The sequence below is a fragment of the Macrotis lagotis genome, chromosome 4 (assembly GCF_037893015.1).
Source record: "Macrotis lagotis isolate mMagLag1 chromosome 4, bilby.v1.9.chrom.fasta, whole genome shotgun sequence".
NCBI lineage: Eukaryota > Metazoa > Chordata > Mammalia > Peramelemorphia > Peramelidae > Macrotis > Macrotis lagotis.
This window is the reverse complement of record NC_133661.1, coordinates 164,115,362-164,133,761: the sequence shown is the minus strand read 5'-3', so window position 1 is coordinate 164,133,761 and position 18,400 is coordinate 164,115,362. Positions and strand designations below refer to the sequence as shown.

The following is an 18,400-nucleotide window of genomic DNA, read 5'->3' as shown; positions in this document are numbered from 1 at the left end:
CTCTTCTTTAATATTGAGCTTCTATCTTTTTTCCCCATATGGTCTAATTTATAGGATGGTTTGTTCACCTTGGGTTGCTTTCTGAGTTCCATTGCTCTTCAGAACACACTATTCCATTCCCTCCTAAGTTTTCTAGTGGGTACAGAATAGTTTTTCATTATTTAGATTGTCTTTCCTTTGTATTTGAAGGTCTTTCTCCTGATTACTAGGGAAACTTGTTTCTGAATTGAATTATTAAATCTAATCACTATGTGTTTTGGAGTTTGCAGCCTTGGGTTTTTTTTTTTCCTGGAGGCAATTTGTGAATTCTTTCCATTAGATTTTCATTTTCTATATTCAAAAGTTATGGATAGTTCGCTTCTATTATTTCCTTCATTATGGTGCTAACAATTATTTTTCTTTAGTGTGTTTCTAGGAGACATATGATCCTTAGATTGTTATTACACATTCTGTCTTTGAGATTAGTGTGCTTTGTTTGCAAAGCGAGCATATTTTTCTTTACTGTTTTTTTTTTGCTTCTTTTCTTCCTGATTGTCTTTCACTTCATTATTTTTGCATTTCCAATCTATTGTTCTCTTTTGTTTCTTTGATGTTTCCCATTACTGATTCCAGTTTTTTTTATTCTGCCTATTATTTTTGTTGTGCAAGCCATAAGTTCTGCTCTAATAATTTTCATTTCTCTTTTGATCCATTCAGGAATAATATGTTGTAGTTTTACATTCTCCTCAAATTCCACAGGGTCATCTACTAATCAAATGTTGGATCATTTTCCTTTGTTTAACAATAATTTGTAAGGTTTCGGAATTTCTGACTCTCTCCTATGATTGTAGTTAAATTAAGGGCTGGATCTCAAAGTGTCTAACCTCCTCCCACATGGAGCAATTAATGATTTACTTCCCTAAACTTCTGCCCCTTCTGACTCTTAGGTGGTTAACCCACACATCCCAGTAATTCAGAGCTTTGAAGGGATGCTAGTTTGGTTGTCAGCCCAGACACTGACTCTGCTAGCATTATCAGGTTGACTGGCATCCAGGTTCTGCTAGTGCTAAGGGTCCCAACAGTACAGGGTTTTGTAGTATTGGTGCTGCATTGCTGTGGACCCCAATTGGTTTTTGTTCCTGAGGGTCTGTGGCTATCTGGCTGTCATAGCGTAAATTTCCATAACCCATAGAGAATCATGGTCTTTAGGACACTGAAAAGAGGGAGAGGGACTAGGGGCATGGATTGGTCTTGTTCTAAGCCTATGTCATGTTCTTGGATCTAATTAGGATTTGAGGGACTGCTTTATTTTTTTAACTTTCTTTAAGATTCTGCATTTCCTAAATCTGGGAGACCACTAAAGTTGCTTTATTTTTTTGGCAAATAATTTCAGTTTGGGAGAGATTTGAGAAGTTGTAAGGATCAAAGAAAGTGTATAGTCCTCCATCTTGTTGCTCAAAAGAAGTAGAGCCTTATCCCTCTAATTCCCTTATTCCCATTCTGCCTCTGACCCTATTTTCGCACTCTCTATCTCCCTTTTTTCCTCTCTCTTCCCCCATCAAAGATGCTCCTCGGAGATTAAGTATAATAGAAGTTGGAGAATCGATGGGCATCCTGGGATTTATAGTTCAGAAAACTGAATTGAACCACAAATCCCAGGATGCCCATCAGTTCTCCAACCCATATTACATGGGGAATTGTATTATTAGCAAGTGAACCTAGGACGTTTTAAGTATTGGCCTTGGAAAAGGGGGGGGGGATGGAAGTGGGGAAAGGGTTGAGTCACAACAATCTCATGAAGCCAACTGTCTTGCAGTTAACAGAAGAGCATCCTTTCCCTCCCCATATCTCTCACATGCCCTACTGCTGCTGAATAGTGATATGGGAATCCAATCAGAAGACAGACATTCCTTCCTAGTGTTGGTTACCAAACTAAAAAAGGCACCTGCTTATATCCCAAAGCAACCTTTCCCTTTCCTCCTCACTGCTATATCACCATTCAGTTTTTAGGAAAGGTTCTAAAAATAAACCCCAGATCAGATGGAAAACAGAGAAAGCTCACAGTTGATTTTATTTACCTAAATTTGGGATGTTAAAGAGCACAGCTGCTTTCAATAATATTGTATTCATTGAGTAAAAATACCTCTAACTAGTTTTCCTAATTCAGTTGTTAAAGTCCTCATTTTTCCTCATTTTCATTTTATTAACTTAAAAACCCTGAGGAAGGTGCTGTTGAAAAAAGAAAATAAATTGTTGTCAAATTCATTTTCGGGAAGATGTGTTTGTTAAGGAACTACTATCATACCTTAATCCCTAAAAGTAAATTTTTAAAATAATGATCCCATCATTGTGGTTGAAAATAAAAAAATAGTTCTTGAATAATAGAAATTTAGGATTCCCAGAGGGTAGGTGGGAACCAAATACAATGTATTTTATAAATATGAAATTATGACAAAGCAGAAGGGTGAAGGATGTCATAAAAATATGGGCAAAAAAAGATGGACTGGTTACATGGATTGATTGAGGGATAATCAATGGAGTTGGGGAAATGAGCATTTATTAGGCATCTCTTTTATTTCAGGTACTTTGCAAATTTTTTTTTTGATCCTCACAACCCTGGGAGGCTACTATTTTTATCCTATTTTCAGTTAAGGGAACTGAAGCAAATAGACATTAAATGACTTGCCTAGAGTGACACAGCTAGGAAGTATCACAAATAGGATTTGAATTTGAGACTTATGAACTCCAGATTCAGCATCCTCTAGCCACTGAGATTTCGATCTGCCTCAATGGGGGTGAATACCCATATCAGCTAATTTGCAGATATATTAGACTATTCGGGCATTTGTGAGTCCTACCATTCCATACCTTTTCTGGACTATGTTGTTAACTGATATTAGATTTATATCTGTCAAACATAAATGTAGATTTTCATCCACAGCTTGGCAAAAACATCATTGTAGATTGTAACTTTTGATTGAACTAGCTCATGCTTGGACAATAGTGTAATTCAGAGAGACCCCCGAAGTATCAATCATACCTCTATGAAAATAAAATGCATCTGGGAAGCAATATGGCACAGGAAAGGGAGAGTTGACTTTGAAATAATAAAATTGGGTTCAGATATTTCCTCTGATACTTTCTTAAACCTGTGCGACTTTAGGCAAGTCCTTGGACCTCTTTAGACCTTAATTTTCTCATCTGTAAAAATGAGGAATTTGTACTAAGTCAACTCAAAGGCTCCTTTCAGCTCTTGATCTATGACCTTATGATAATTCTTCCAAGGGTCACAAAAAATCCAAGCATGAAAACCCAATCTTCCATAGGAAGTTCTTTTAAAGCACATCTTTTTTGTTATGACTCATCTTTGTAAAGCAAGCAAAACTTCAGGTGACTAGAAGGGCAATGGGAAAATCCCTATGGGTGAGATGAGCCTGTAGCATATTATCAAAGATGAATTGCATGCAAGAAGTCATAAAAGGCATCATCAAAGAAAAGTATGATGGGAAAAGGAGAGGGCCATGTATACTCTTGAGTTATTGATAGCACTTCCACAAAAGTTACAGTTTTATTCTCATAAATAGGAATAGTTTAAAACATAGATGTCCCTCCAAACCTTCCATATTGCAATACATTCAAAATGGCTTATTCCAATAGCTCTACAACTTTACTCAATTTCTCAAGAAATAGAAACAAGAACCACCCCCCCATCAATCAATAAGTAGATAATCAACAAATCAAAAGTTCCAGGTGATTAACACACCTGAAATTGTGTTAGAGCATCAAGGTGGACATGAGAGGTATAACTGATTTCAAAGAGTTTATGATGTAGTAGGCATGGGTTCCTGAAGCAATTAGATGATAATCAAATAATGCTAACGAGTATAATATAGATAGACCAACAGTCTGCTGAGTGAGACAAAAAAGATAGTTGTGGAGGTATTTCTAAGATACATGGCATCATCCTGTGATGAAATTTTTCTCTTTTCTTCTTACATCAAAGGGCAGAAAAAAATGTAAAGAATCATGGAAATGGATTGAAAAACTAATTATGAGTGCTGAAAAGGTAAATTAATGCCTTGCCTTGCATTAGTAAGTTGTAAAGAGGTCTTTCTCACTAAAAAAAAAGATGAAAGTCCAAATATAAGGATGTTTCCTAGGACTTTTGATACCAAGTTCCAGAGTTAAGACAGTGCCAAAGAATTAGAGTCAAAATCATTTATGCATTCTTAGAAGGGCTTTTGATACTGACAAAAGATTCAGAATAACTACCAGTTGGATATCTATTCCTGGATGACCCATAGACTTCAAAAACTGAACACATCCACCTTCTCCACAAACACTTTCATAGTCTTCTTTATCATTTGTGCCTCCTAATTTGTCCAATAAGCATCTTGTTTGTACATGGTTGTTTTATATAATATCTTCCTTATTAGACCATGAACTTCTGAGAACAGGAAATATATTTACCTTTCTTTATAGGCCCTAGCCTTTAGCATAATGTCTAGCCCATAGTGGTGGTGTTGTTTAATCATTGTTCAGTCATGTCTGACTCTCCAAGAACCAGTTTGAGGTTTTCTTGGCAAGGATATTGGAATGGTTTGTCATTTCCTTCTCCATCAGCTCATTTTACAGATAAGGAAACTGAGGCAAACCAGATTAAGTTCATGAAGATGAGTCTTCCTAATTCCAAGCCCAGCACTTTGTGTCACTTTAACTGTCTATAGTAGTTGCTTAATTAAGGTTAGCTGACTGATTTCTCTCTACTCACATTGTCACTACATTGGTCCAAACCATCAATGCCTCTCATCTGGACTTCTGCAAAGACTTCTAATTAGCTTTCCTCTCCCTAGTTTCTTTCTTCTCCAATCCATCTTCCACAAAACTGACAACATAATCTTCACAAGCACAAATTAGAAGAAGGCACTCCCTGACTCAAAACCCTTCAAGGCTCTCCTTTTCCTGTAGAATTAAATATAACTGGCATTTCAGGCTCTCTGCAATCAGACCTTCCTTTTCAGTCTTATTTTGTATTACTTCCCTTCATAAATTCTGTGTTTCAGACAAACAAGACTTTTAGCTACACCCCAAATTCTGAGAACTTGAGAATTCTGTAGACAGAGGTACATTACGATATTCACTAGTCCATGTAGTGAATATAACAAACTATCATTTAATATAAAACTGTTACTGGATCTATTTGACTTGTGCTATTTTCCTGATGCCCTAGCTTGTCTCATTATTTCTTTTCTCTTCCCTGCTTCAATTTCTGTTTACCTATTGCAACTAAGGGAAACAGTAGATGGAATACTGGGCTTAGAATCAGGAAGGTTCACCTTCCTGTTCAAATCTGAACACTAGTTGGGGACCCTGAATAAGTCACTTAACCTTTTTGCCTCAATTTCCTCATCTGTAAAATGAGCTGTACAAGGAAATGACAAACCACTCCAGTATCTTTGCCAAAAAAGTTCCAAATGAGATTGCTGAAAGTCAGATACAAGTGACCATTTCTATATACTATATGGTTCATATTTATAGTTTCTCTATTAAACCAACAATTACCTCTCACTGAGTTTGATCTTTGACCCCATAGGCCAGTCACTCCTTGGCAATCCTACATTAAAATCTAACCCCTAGTTTCTTTGTTTTCTTCCAAAGTGTCCCATACCCCAAGCAGCTGTTTGATTGCTACTAGCCCCTCCATTAATGATTACTTCAAAGTACACTCATTAAACATTTATTATGTGTGAAGCATTGAACTAGGTGGTAGAGATACAAGCATTTTTAAAGGACACATTTCAGCCCTGTCAAACAAGTAAAGAGTTGAAATCATCTGCTAAAAACATATAGGAGCATGGCGGGGGGGATTGGGAGCTTGAAGAGAAAGGAGACTATCTGTAATAGCCACTGTGGGGAGTTCATTAGGGGATCTACAAGAAATGACTAAAAAATGGCTGACCAATGATCTATAATGGCTCAATTCCTACTTCCCAAATCAGCCTTAATATCAATTAGACTATCAATCCATCAACATTGTTAACTCTATTTTTTTCTACTGAGAGACTTTAGAAATCTGATTCTTAGTTATCACAATGTGTGACTTATTCTTTGTTTTTCTGCTGAATTGGTTTTGACCAGAGACTTCAGCTACAGTGGAAGATTGTTGAATTGGAAAAGGAAGCAAACAAAACATAAAAGATCTTTGTGTGTCAGGAGCTAATGAGTAGCCCCAGTGATCTGTGGATGACTCAAGTTGAGTTGGGAACAGACACTTCCCTTTCCCCCCCTTGTTTGTTTGTTAGTAACAACACCCGGAACAATGCTAGAATACCATGCCCAACCCAGAAGTTTAACTGTAGCCTGTTGGCCAAAGAAAAGTCTTCTCAGAAATAATCATCTCCAATGTAATTTGTTACATAACTCAGATAAGCTAGTGAATCATGTTTCTACTTCTTAGTTGTTAATCATATTAATTTACAGCTAAAGATTCTTGTGGTAAAATAGTGAGACCCAAACAAGTTGACTAATTATACCATTTCCAGAGCACTTATAATCATTCAAAAGCAGCTTTCTCAGGAGATGTGACTGAAATAAATGGGCAATTAACAGTTTTAATAGGACTTTCCATTCCCCCCCCCAGTAACTCTAGCACATCAAGTTGATAATATGACAATTATTTTAAGGAAATACAATTTAGAAATGTTAAGTGTTTACAACTGTTTTAGCCTAAATTTGAGATTCCCAATTAAGATGCCCACACCATGAGTATAGTGAAATTTTTAATACTGAGATTTTTTTTACTATTCATTTATTTTCCAATAACATACAAAAATAGTTTTTCAATAATTGTTTTTTGTAAGGTCTTGAGTTTCACATTTTTCCCTCCCTCCTTTCCCTCTCCTTTCTCCCTGACAAAGGGGAAGCTAATATAGGTCATACATGTAATACTGAGATTTCTATGAAAGATGACCAGGGAGGCTATATAATGTTGTTGAAAAAGAAAAAAGCAGCAACTATGATGAGGCTACCAGGACTTTTTCCCAGACTACTGAAATTTAGACTATGTCAGGAAACCCATAACCTAGTGCCAGACCTGCTATCAACTTGCACAATTATTTATAACTTCTCTAGGTCTTATCTATTAAATGAAGGAATTGGATTAGTTAATCTAATCCTGATCTAAATTTTCATATTTCTGTGAAGTCAACATTTCTATTGACTTATTGGGGCAATCATTTGACCTTAGAAGGCACCACCAGGACAAAGGAGTCCTAGTTACAGAAAGGCAGACTTTGGATCATTATAAGCAAAATATTTTCTAATGCTTAGAGCTTTCTAATAGGGGAATGGGTTATGTGGTTCTGGGGAGTTCTGCATCCTTAGAGGTCTTCAGACAGAAATTGGACAACCACTCATTGTGCATATGGTAGAGTAATAGATGACACTTAAAAGATGGGATGAAGCTCAAAAGTCCATTCCAGCTTTAAGACTCTCTGAGACTATGGACAAGGCCATCCTCATTCAGAGGGAAAAAAAAAAAACACCACAAAATCTGAATGAATTCTATGTGCACTTTTTAAAAAAATTATCTTGTGTTTTTCCTTCCTATCCCATAGTTTTCTTTCTTTTCTCTTAGTCCTAGTTCCTCATACACAAAATGATTAAAATGTAAACATGTTAAAACACACACACACATATATATATACACACACACATATAATTTTTACTAGACTGTTTGCAGCTAAGGGAAAAGTGGTGGGAAGGGAGAATGGTGGAAAATGTGTAACATAATATGCAAGTGGATGAATGTTGAAAAAATTTCATAAAATGTAATTAGAAAAATATATATAAATTCTATGATACTCTGGTCAAAATTGATATGTGATTATAAACCAATAAGACTCACAAAAAAAAAAAAGGAACATTCCCTCCAAGCAGCTCAGTGTCTCAGAGTCTGGCAATCAGATCCTCACTAAATGTGAGAAGGGGGAAAGACTTCCAGTTAGTCAAATCAACACACATTTATTAAGTACATGCTGTGTACCAAACATTTCATGAACCACTAGGGATGCAAAGAAAGACAAAAAATAATCTTCCCTCAAGCTCACAGTCTAATGGGGAGGACAAATGAAAATAACCATGCATGAGCAAGATATATAAGCCGGGTTATATCCTAAAGAGTCAATACCCACCCACCCTTCTCCAGTTGTCCCACTGCAGTTATCACTCTGCCCCATGAGCAAGAAAAAAATTGGAGGTCATATCTATTTTCTGCCAGGGTGTCTCCATTGGATAGGTTGGGGAAATATTTTCAAGTCTGTACCATTTCCCTTTACATCTCATTGAGTAGATAGATGTTGTGGGCATCCAGAATCATCTCTTCTCTGGGCTCCAACAGCAATTCATATTATAATTATCATGTTGTTTTCCAAGCACGTGAATGCGTGGCAGACCTCTTTTCTCAGAATCCAGCCCATCATGCTAGCGACACTTGTATTTTTAGAAGTTGTTTTTCTCTGGGAGCTCCACAACCTCTAATCCACCACTTTCCTGATGACTACAAATTAAAGCACATGATAATTAAACATGAGGAAAATATTTTATCCTGTCATAATCTTTGGCTGTCTGATAAGATTGTGGTGGATGTGGTGGAGAAGCTGACTGGTTTCCATAGCAATGAGGTGGAAGAAAGGGAGGGGGAAGAAAGGGAAACATACCTGGCAGCTTTCTGACTCTGATGAATGACTACTAACCAGTTATTAGGGAGGAGCTGGCACTTGAGAAAACTTCAGGTCTCCATGAACCCAGACACAGAGATGCCCAAAGGGCTGTCATTACTCCCAGGTGGTGGTTTGCCCCACAGCTCACCTGCTTAAGAAACATGTTCTAGTCAGGTAGTAGGAGTGAAATGGAATGAGATTTTCATTCTTAGTTTAGCCATGAACTCAGTGTAAAGCCATTCCCACATTACCACTGAAAAAAATCTAAGAAACACAGGGGCATACTTTGAGGCCTCATTAAAAATAAATAAATAAGATCTGTCAGCATCAATAGCCAATGAGGGAGGAAAGGAGAGGAGTTCCTACTGAAGCATTTGAAGTTTCCATGCCTCTCTCTGAAAGAAAGCTCAAAAAGTAGATCAAAAAAACAGAGTTTAGAAAGACAGGTGGATTGGGGCTCCATACAAAGATTCAAATTCCATCTGTTTTGTATAATGAGGACAATTCTCATCACTCTCTGAGCATCTTTGCATGTATAAACTAGGGACAATTTATATTCAAGTTCCTACATCACAGGGTCCCTCCAAGGAAATAATGTATAGGATGTGTTTTACAAACTTTAAAGCATTATATTAATTTGGAAGTTTATTGTCAGTAGTGGTAATGGTTGCTTGCCTGAACTTGTGATTTATCAATGAGGGAACTCTCCTCCCCAATAAAGGAGGTGCAGCTAGGTAGTAAAGTGGATAGAGCATCAATTCTGGAGTCAGGAGGACCTGAGTTCAAATTTGGCCTCAGACACTTCATAATTACCCCATTATGTAACCTTAGGGGAGTCACTTAACTCCATTGACTTGCCCCAAAAAATGGAGAACAGCAGTTCTGCGATTTAGGGAGTTAACTAGAGACACATCAAGAGGTTAAGTGACTTGCCCAAAAAATGTGTCAGGAACTAAAACTCAAGTCTTCCTGAATCTGAACTTCCATTATACTATGTTGTCTCTCAGTAACAACACTAAAGATGATAACTAGCGTTTCTCTAGCACTTTAAAGTTTTTTGACAGACTTTCTTAAACTATAGAAACAAACTCTTATGAATGTACTTAAAAGATAAGCTGGCTGTAATTATCAGTCCTTTTGAGGCCCTAAGGGAATCCTACCCATTGTTCTAGATTTTATAACTTTTTCTGCTCTGTATCCTAGAGGTGTTTAGGGGGCACAGGGGAGAGAGTGCTGGGCTTGGAGTCAGAAAGAAGCTGAGTTCAAATCCAGCCTCAGACATTTTCTAGCTGTGGCACCCCAGGCAAGTTACTTTACCCTTTTTTGCCTTAGTTTTTTCATGTATAAAATGAACTAGAGAAAGAAATGGAAAAACCATTTCAGTTTCCTTGCCATAAAAACCCCAAATGGGGTCATAATCAGATACAACTGAAACAATGGAAGAGTTCAGGAATAATTGCTCCTGAGGTTTCATTTTTTTTTTCCAGAACGTAGGGGCTAGGACTAAGAGATCGCCTCATTCTCTGGGAATTTCTGTAATTACCATCAGTATCTGACAAGAGATGGTGGCAGAACTTCACAACCTGCCTTCTTCACATAGAATGGGTGAGCTCAGGGCTGTCATTCACCTCTCTTTATTATTGGGTTGAGATTATGGTCAAGAAAACTTTAGTCATCAAGGTATCATGAAAAAAAGCATCTGAATATAGGCTTATGATTTCCTTGAAATATTTCATGGGGCTACTGAAGACTATTTCAGTAGGAATTTAATTTCACATTGACTATGAGTTTCTTCAGAGTTTCTTAATATTCCACATTAACAATGTCAGCACTGGAGTTAGGAAGACCTGAATTCAAATCTAGCCTCAAATACTTACTCATTTTGTGACCCTGGGCAAATAACTTAATTCCATTTGCTTTAGTTTCCTCATCTGTAAAATGACCTAGAGTAGAAAATAGCAAATCATTCAAGTAACTTCACTAAGAAAACCCCACATTGGGGCCATAAAGAGTCAGATGCATTTAAACTCATTACAATCCTGAAAAAAAAAAAATCTGACACAACACAGTCATGTGCTAATACATAGTAGTATTTAATAAATACTTTTTAGCATGGAAGTAGTCTGTTCAATTATATTATTGTACACATCCTGAATCAGAGAAATCAGCTTATCAGCTACCTTTATAAAACACATGAATCCTGTTTACTGCTCACAGTCTCTTTTTTTGGAAACTCAGAACAGATAGGACGGTTATTCATTCTTTAACAATGGCTTCTCTGACCCAGAACTGGCTGCAGAGAAAGTTTCTTGAACCCTGCCTCCTAAAGAAACACTGCCCACAGCCTCATGGACAAGGACCAACTGCACAGGATGAATGGCAACGATGCTGATTTTATTTATTTTTATGATGGGTAATAGATTGGGGGATAGTGAACAGAGGATATATATATATATATATATATATATATATATATATATATATATATATACATATATATACACACACCTAAGGCTAACATAAGCCTTTGGAGACTTTAACATCTATATTAGAGTAATAATTTCACCCTGGAAAAAGAGCATAGGATTTGGAGTCAGAAGACCTAGTTTCCCTGGTTCTGTGTGACTATGGGCAAGACACTTAGTGAAATAAAGACAACAACAATAAATAATGCTTACATAATGTTTTAAAGTTTGCAGAGCATTATAAATCTCTCTATATACATATATAGAGATATTTATCTTCTCATTTGATTCTCACAACAATCTATGAGATGCTCTTACTCTCCTCATTTCACAACTGAGGTTGAGAAATTGTGATTTGCCCAAACCTATACAGTTAGTAAATAATTGAGGCAGAATTCAAACTCAAATATGTATGACTCCCAATCCTATCAGTCTATGCCATCTACGTGTCTCTTAACCATTTTGGGTCTCACTTTATTCATATATAAAATGAGTAGATAGGAAAGACAATCTCCAAAATCCCTTTCAAACTTAATTACTATTATCTACAATGATATTTCTGAAGGTTTTGAGTATTTGAAATTTCTGTTCTTTTAACTAATGTAATTATTTTCCAGAACAGCTACATGGCATAGTAAATAGAGTATTGGTCTTAGAATGAGGAAGATTCATCTTCATGAGTTTAAATGTGGCCTCAGACACTAGCTATATGCCTCTGGCCAAGTCACTTAATCTATTTGCCTCAGTTTTCTTATATGTAAAATAAACTGAAAAAGTTGATGGTAAACCACTCTAATATCTTTGTAAAGAAAATCCTAAATAAATAGCGTCACAAAGAATGAACATGACTGAACAACAATAACACAGCAAATACTGAAACCTTTTCCTTTCTCACATGCTCCACCAATATCATCCCATTCAAGAAATATTTCTTATCCTTGACTTGCTAAAGTCAAAAATGGGGTACAAGGAGTGTTTTTAAGACACAATGAACATTCCCCTTAAGGAATACATCTCACTATAACTCTGTCAATGTCAGCTGGGCTCCCTGTATTTCCTGAGCAGTTCTAAGTCCATTCCATTGACAACTCAATCTTTTCTGAGCTTTCACAGCCTTCATTTTTCCATTCCCTCTCTTGTGACACGTTTACTGTTGTGACTAACAAGCTCTCTTGTCCCAGGCTTAAGTCTAGACTATCATCAGAACTTTATGGTAGAGTAAAAAGAAATCAGAGGACTTCAACTTCAATCCTGACTCTACCAAATACAGCCTGCATGAGTTCATCCATAAAACAAGGGGGCTAGAATAATTAAAAAATAAATAAAAAATAGAACAAGTAATAATTAACCTCTACTTATTCCTATCCTATGATCCCTTTGGTAAATAACCCAATACTTTGCACTCATGTATGCTCAGGGATTTACCTGTTGACTGTGATAGATCCTTGTGGCATAATACAAGATTAGAGGTGGCTACTAGGTATTGCAATGTCTGTAGTGCTGGGTCTGGAGTCAGGAGAATTAATTTCAAATGCAGCCTCAGATATTTATCCTGGCAAGTCACTTAAACTTCTTTTTGTCTCATTTTCCTCAACCATAAAATAGGGATAATAACAATACCTACCTCCCAGGGCTGTTGTAAGCATCAAATGCCATAATATTTGTAGACTGGCATCGCATAGTGATTGACCCATATATAGCAGGTGCTTAATTAATCTGTGTTTTCTTCTTGTCTTCATCAAAGGTGGTTGCAAAGAATCATATGATTTAAAATTTAATGATAGGATCCCTCAATCTCTTCATTTTACAAATGAGAAAATGGAGTTTTGAGAAATTAAATTACTTGATCAGGGTCATATAACTCTTTATTGGTAGAGTGGGGACTCAATTCAGGACTTCCGACTCCTAGCTCTGCCTTCACCATCTTTTACAACCTAGAATCAGATTTAGAGACAGAAGGGACCTAATCAAGTATCCTTTCCCAACCTTCACATTTTATAGATGAGCAGAGAGAGATGAAGATACCTACCCAAGGTCACACAGGTATAAGTGGCACAGATGGGATTTGAACCTGGGTCCCTGATTGCAAATTCAGTACTCCAGTATAGTTTCCAGTCTTTGCTACTCTGCCTCCCTTTTTTCAGTCATTTTTCAATCATATCCAACTCTTTGTGATTCTATTTGGAATTTTCTTGGCAAAGATACTGGAATGGTAAATAGAGTTAAATGGTATCTAAGGTCAAATTTGAACTCAGAAAGGTGAGTTTTCCTAACTCTAGACCCATCACTTTAATCCTCTGGGCCACCTAGCTATTCCTTCCTCCCTATAATATCACAACCAACCAATAAGTCAAACTAAATAAACCAATCCTACCAATATTATAAAGAAAACAAAAGTCCATCAACAGGCTAAAGCAAAGGTTTTTGCCTTTGTAGTGAGAATTCTCAAATCTGAATATTTTAATTATATGTTAACAAAACCTAGACCAACAAAATAACAATTATTTCAACTGGTTAAGAAACCCAAGCCGTATCTTGGAAACTCCTTTTTTCAATTAAAGGAAGCCCTGTTTGATGGACACATTAGAGTCAGTGAGTAACAAATACCCTACCCTTTAAAAAATAATAACCTTCTCTATCTATGTCCCCATTGGGAGAATTATAGTTATCATCCAAGTCCCTTGGAAAGGTGTAATGGACAGTTTCCATTCAAGCCCAACTGGGCAGAAGGTAGATTTCTTTCTCAGACGTCTAGGTTGTTTAGTGTGGCCAGTCAGCTATAAATCCCAATGCAATCCATGTTTCTGCCCACACACCAAATGAGAAGGGAAGAAGACAAATGGGTTCCCTTTTATTGTTGGCAGCTGATGCAGCCCCATTGGCAGCGTAGTGATCTGTCTGTTAGCTACTTTATTTCCAAGATGAGTTGGGGGAGGGGACATAGAAGGGTGTCCGGGCATACGATTACTAGCCAAAGCAAGAAAACCCTCTCGTAAATAATTTCTAAATGATGAATCAATTCAATTCATTTCAATAAGCATTTATTATCTAAGTGAAATTTTTTATGTACCTCACTCCTCTCAAGGGAGGGGGGAGGGACAAAGAATATGGAATGGTGCATACCATATCATATAGGGTCTCCATGTCTGTTAGCATTGGTCAACTTTTTATTTCAAGGAAAAGTTTAGTGGGTATTGGGGGGAGAGAAAACAAGAAAGCATATATAAGAAAAATAGCTATGACATATAAAACCAAAAGGAATCAATAAAGCTGTAAATTTTAAAAATCAAATAACTCACATTTTCATAGAGGTGAACAGTTAGCTGCTTATATATTTCATCTCATAATCTTGTGAAGTAGTTGGTAGCAAAGTTATTATCCCCATTTTATGGATGAGGAAACTGAAGTTCAGAAGGGTTAAAGATATTCCCAAGGTCCTACAACTAAGTTAAACAACCTGAAATTGGAGCCAGATGCTGATAAATACCAAATCACTAACATTTCTACAGCATTCCATAGCATTACTATGTTCCAGACATTCAGTAATCTTTCCTCTGAACTATAATGGAAAACAAGAAGTCTGTCAGTAGAAAGGGAAAAATTCTATTGTATTTTGGAACACTTTAGGAAACACCACTGTCTCCAACAACTTGTGAAGAACATTTAATAATTCTTCAGGATTCCTTTCCTCCTAGTTCTTCAGTATTGAAGAGGACCATACTAACCAACCAACCAAGTGATTGGTGGAGTGAGTTGCACAATTGTGTTCATTATAGTGAGGGTAGGTTGGGCAAGGCATTGTCTTACTTGGCTTAACCAGAACTATTCCACCCCATAATCTGATTAATAGGAAACAGGACTATCCTTGTAAAGGGAGATACTAGTAACAGTCACCTCTCCAAATGATCTGCATTGGCATGCTCCAAGATGGCTAGGAAAGCCTCCCTTAATGGGGAAGAAGTAAAAGAGGGGGAATATAGTGGATTCCAAAGTCAGAAAATGTAAAACTACCCCATGATTTTTTGAACACCCTGTATAGTTTGTTAAAATAGTGATTAGAAAAAGGATGTTTTCAGGGCGGCTAGGTGGCACAGTGGATAAAGCACCGGCCCTGGAGTCAGGAGTACTTGGGTTCAAATATGGTCTCAGACACTTAATAATTACCTAGCTGTGTGGCCTTGGGCAAGCCACTTAACCCCATTTGCTTTGCAAAAAAAAGAAAGAAAAAGAAAGAAAAAGGATGTTTTCTTTCACAAAAGTATTGACAATCTTCTTCCTTTCCCTATGCTTCACAATTCAGTACCAGACTTCAAAACTACCGTTTATTGCATAATAAATAACTGAATATGATTGATTGTAATTCTTCTATATAAAAGTTCAAATTTCAAATTACATTTGTCATATAGGTTGATTAGCCCACTCCCTCATACAAAATAATGTGATCTTCCCACAAGCAAAGGCCTGCATAAGAAAAGTAAGGAAAATGTGATATTGAATGCCCAAATGAAACTAAAAGGATTTCCTCAAATGGGATCTCTAGATGAATAACCACCATAAAAACATTCAAAATTCAATCTTCCTATTCTGATGAGAATTTTGCATTTAATAACAATTGTTATCCAGTCATTTCAGTCATGTCTGATTCTTTATGACCCCATTTGGGTTTTTTTGGCAAAGATACTAGAGTGCTCTACCATTCCCTTCTCCAGCTCATTTGACAGATGAGGAAACTGGTGACTCACCCAAGGTCACACAGCTAATAAATATCTGAGTCCAGATTTGAATCGATAGGCTGAGTGCCCTCTCTACTTTGCTACCTAGTTGTCCTAGATTTAATAATAATAATAATAACTAATAATTACAGTCATATAGATAGCAGAATATAGTTTTGTAAAGTTTCCAAACTTTGGAAACACTTTACATATTATTAGATCATTAGTTCTTCACAAAAACCCTGTGAGATAATAATTACAAGTATTATTTTCTTCATTTTATAGATATAACTATGATTCAAAGATTTAAAATGAGTTGCTTGTGGTCATACAATTAGCATCACAGACAAGATTCAAACCCAGTTCTTACTTGTCTCCAAATCCATTAGTCTTTCCATTTTATCATGATTCAATTTGATATATATATATACATATATTATATATATATATATATATGAAGGAAGGCTTTAGCTTATATTTTATAAAGTCCCTTACCTTCCTTTCCCAGCAGAGAAATTAATATCTATGATCCTTGATAGAATCAGGAGAAAAAGAAGGTTAAAGAAGAAATAGGAAAGGAGTAATATGTTTTTATTACCCCTACTTAGGACAGATAATGCATCTACCCAGAGAAATCTCCCCAGAGCATATGGAGCAGTTAACTTCAGCTCACCCAGTATCTACAAGTTAAAATTTAGCTAAGTATTTTATCAAGACAGAATAGCCAGGTATTACATCAAAATAAATGGACCAAAAAAAAAGGAAAATACAGTTTGTGAACTACAAAATAATGCTTCATCCTTTCCCCTTTCCCTCTCCCTCACACACATACTCAATGGTTACAACCACATAAAGCTACTAATGGGGAAATAACTTCTAAAGAAAATCACTTTGGGATGGGGAAAACCTTCCTACTGTGCTTGGACAGATAGGAAAAAAAATAGTTCTCTCGTCTTCTCTCAGCTTATTCTTGAAGATTTGTGGATGCCTCCTGGATGCAAAAATTCATTGAACTGGCTCCAGTGTTGTCAGAAATCTACTCTGACTATTGGATTCAAGGCATTCTCTAGCACATTATCCTTTTCTACTTCAGACTTCTACTATCTCTGATTAAAGGCTGTCTTCCTCTTAATCATGTTCCCTATGGCTAACAAGAAGTCTGGTTTGCCACCATAATGCTTCCTCTCCTAGTTTCTTTCTTCTAAACTTCTGATTTGTACTTCTAAGCACATATTTTTGGGGAGTCTGGAATCCTGGGGCTTTCTCCAAAGAATACTGGCTCTTTGCCTCATTACTTATAATCTCTGAAGTCAAATAAGAATCCTTTATTTTGGGTAATTCTAGAGTAACAGTATGAAACAGAATATGTTAAAAAGAATAATGTGGAATAAGACTAGAAAGAATTGTGGGAACTAGACTATGAAGGGCTTTAAATGGCACGTTGAGGAGTCTGTATTTTATCCTAGAAGAAATCATGATAGTCATTCTATGGGAAGGTAAGGGTGGAAACAATAGCTAATGTGATGGTAATTCATAGAATTTTGCAATTGAACTTAGGGAAATAAGAAAAAGGAAAGAGTCAAAATTCAATCTAAGGTTGCAAGCCTAGTTTCCTGGAAGGTTGGTTGTGCCATGAAAAGAAAAGGAGAAATTGAGAACAAGGAAAGGAATAAGGGGAAAGGGAATTAATTCAATTTGGGATATATTTCGATTTGATTACAAGCAGAGCATCTAAGTAGAGTTGTACAGGAAGTAGTTAAGATATGTGAAAATGTAACTCTGAGGAGACATTGAAACTAGGCTGAGAATCATCAGTATTAGAGAAGATCTTTTTGAAGTCCTGAAAACAGATGATAATGAGAATAGAAAAGGAGAGCAGAAGAAAGAAGAGAGGGGAAGAGGAGGGGGGGAGAAGAGAGCTAGAGTTCAGACCTGAAGAGATACCTTGATTAAACTAAATATGGAATACTGTGTTCAGTTCTGGTAATCACATCTGAAGAAAGATATCAATATGCCAGAAAGCATGCAGAAGAGAGTAAGCAGATTAGTGAAGGTAATACATGTTCAGATCAACTGAAAGCACTAAGGAGATTGAGCCTGGAGAAGAGATGACTTAGGAAATAAGAGGGAGAATAGTGATAGCATCTTCAAACATTTAAAGAGCTGACCCTGTAACCCTAACAACCAAACATAGATTTACCTAAAAAATAGTTTTACTGACGACTCACACATGCAGAGGTCAAAAGAAGAACCTCAAGGCTTCTCTGAAGAACTTTAGTATCAGTTGTGAAACATAGGAGGTATAGGACAGCCCAGTTTGTCTCCCATATCACCATGATTTATGAGCAAAGCAGAATCACAGGGACATAAAGGAAACAAAGCAAGTGAAAGATGTACAAATCTAGAGACATCTCCATCCCAAAAGTTCAACTGAACTATTTGTGCCTGACCTGTAGAGCTTTCTGAACTGGTATATAGGTCTGATTTGCCACAGTCTGACACACTGTACTTGATCCCAATATCA

General features: G+C 36.6%; 1 long non-coding RNA gene across 1 annotated transcript; it reads right to left on the bottom strand.

Moving 5' to 3' along the window:
- Positions 1-8,185: 8,185 nt before the first annotated feature.
- Positions 8,186-16,440, bottom strand: LOC141521726 (uncharacterized). Its single transcript, XR_012478046.1, has 3 exons — positions 16,372-16,440; positions 10,577-10,642; positions 8,186-8,850 (listed from the first exon to the last, which is right to left on the bottom strand). It is a non-coding gene; the product is annotated as an uncharacterized LOC141521726 (long non-coding RNA).
- Positions 16,441-18,400: the final 1,960 nt, after the last annotated feature.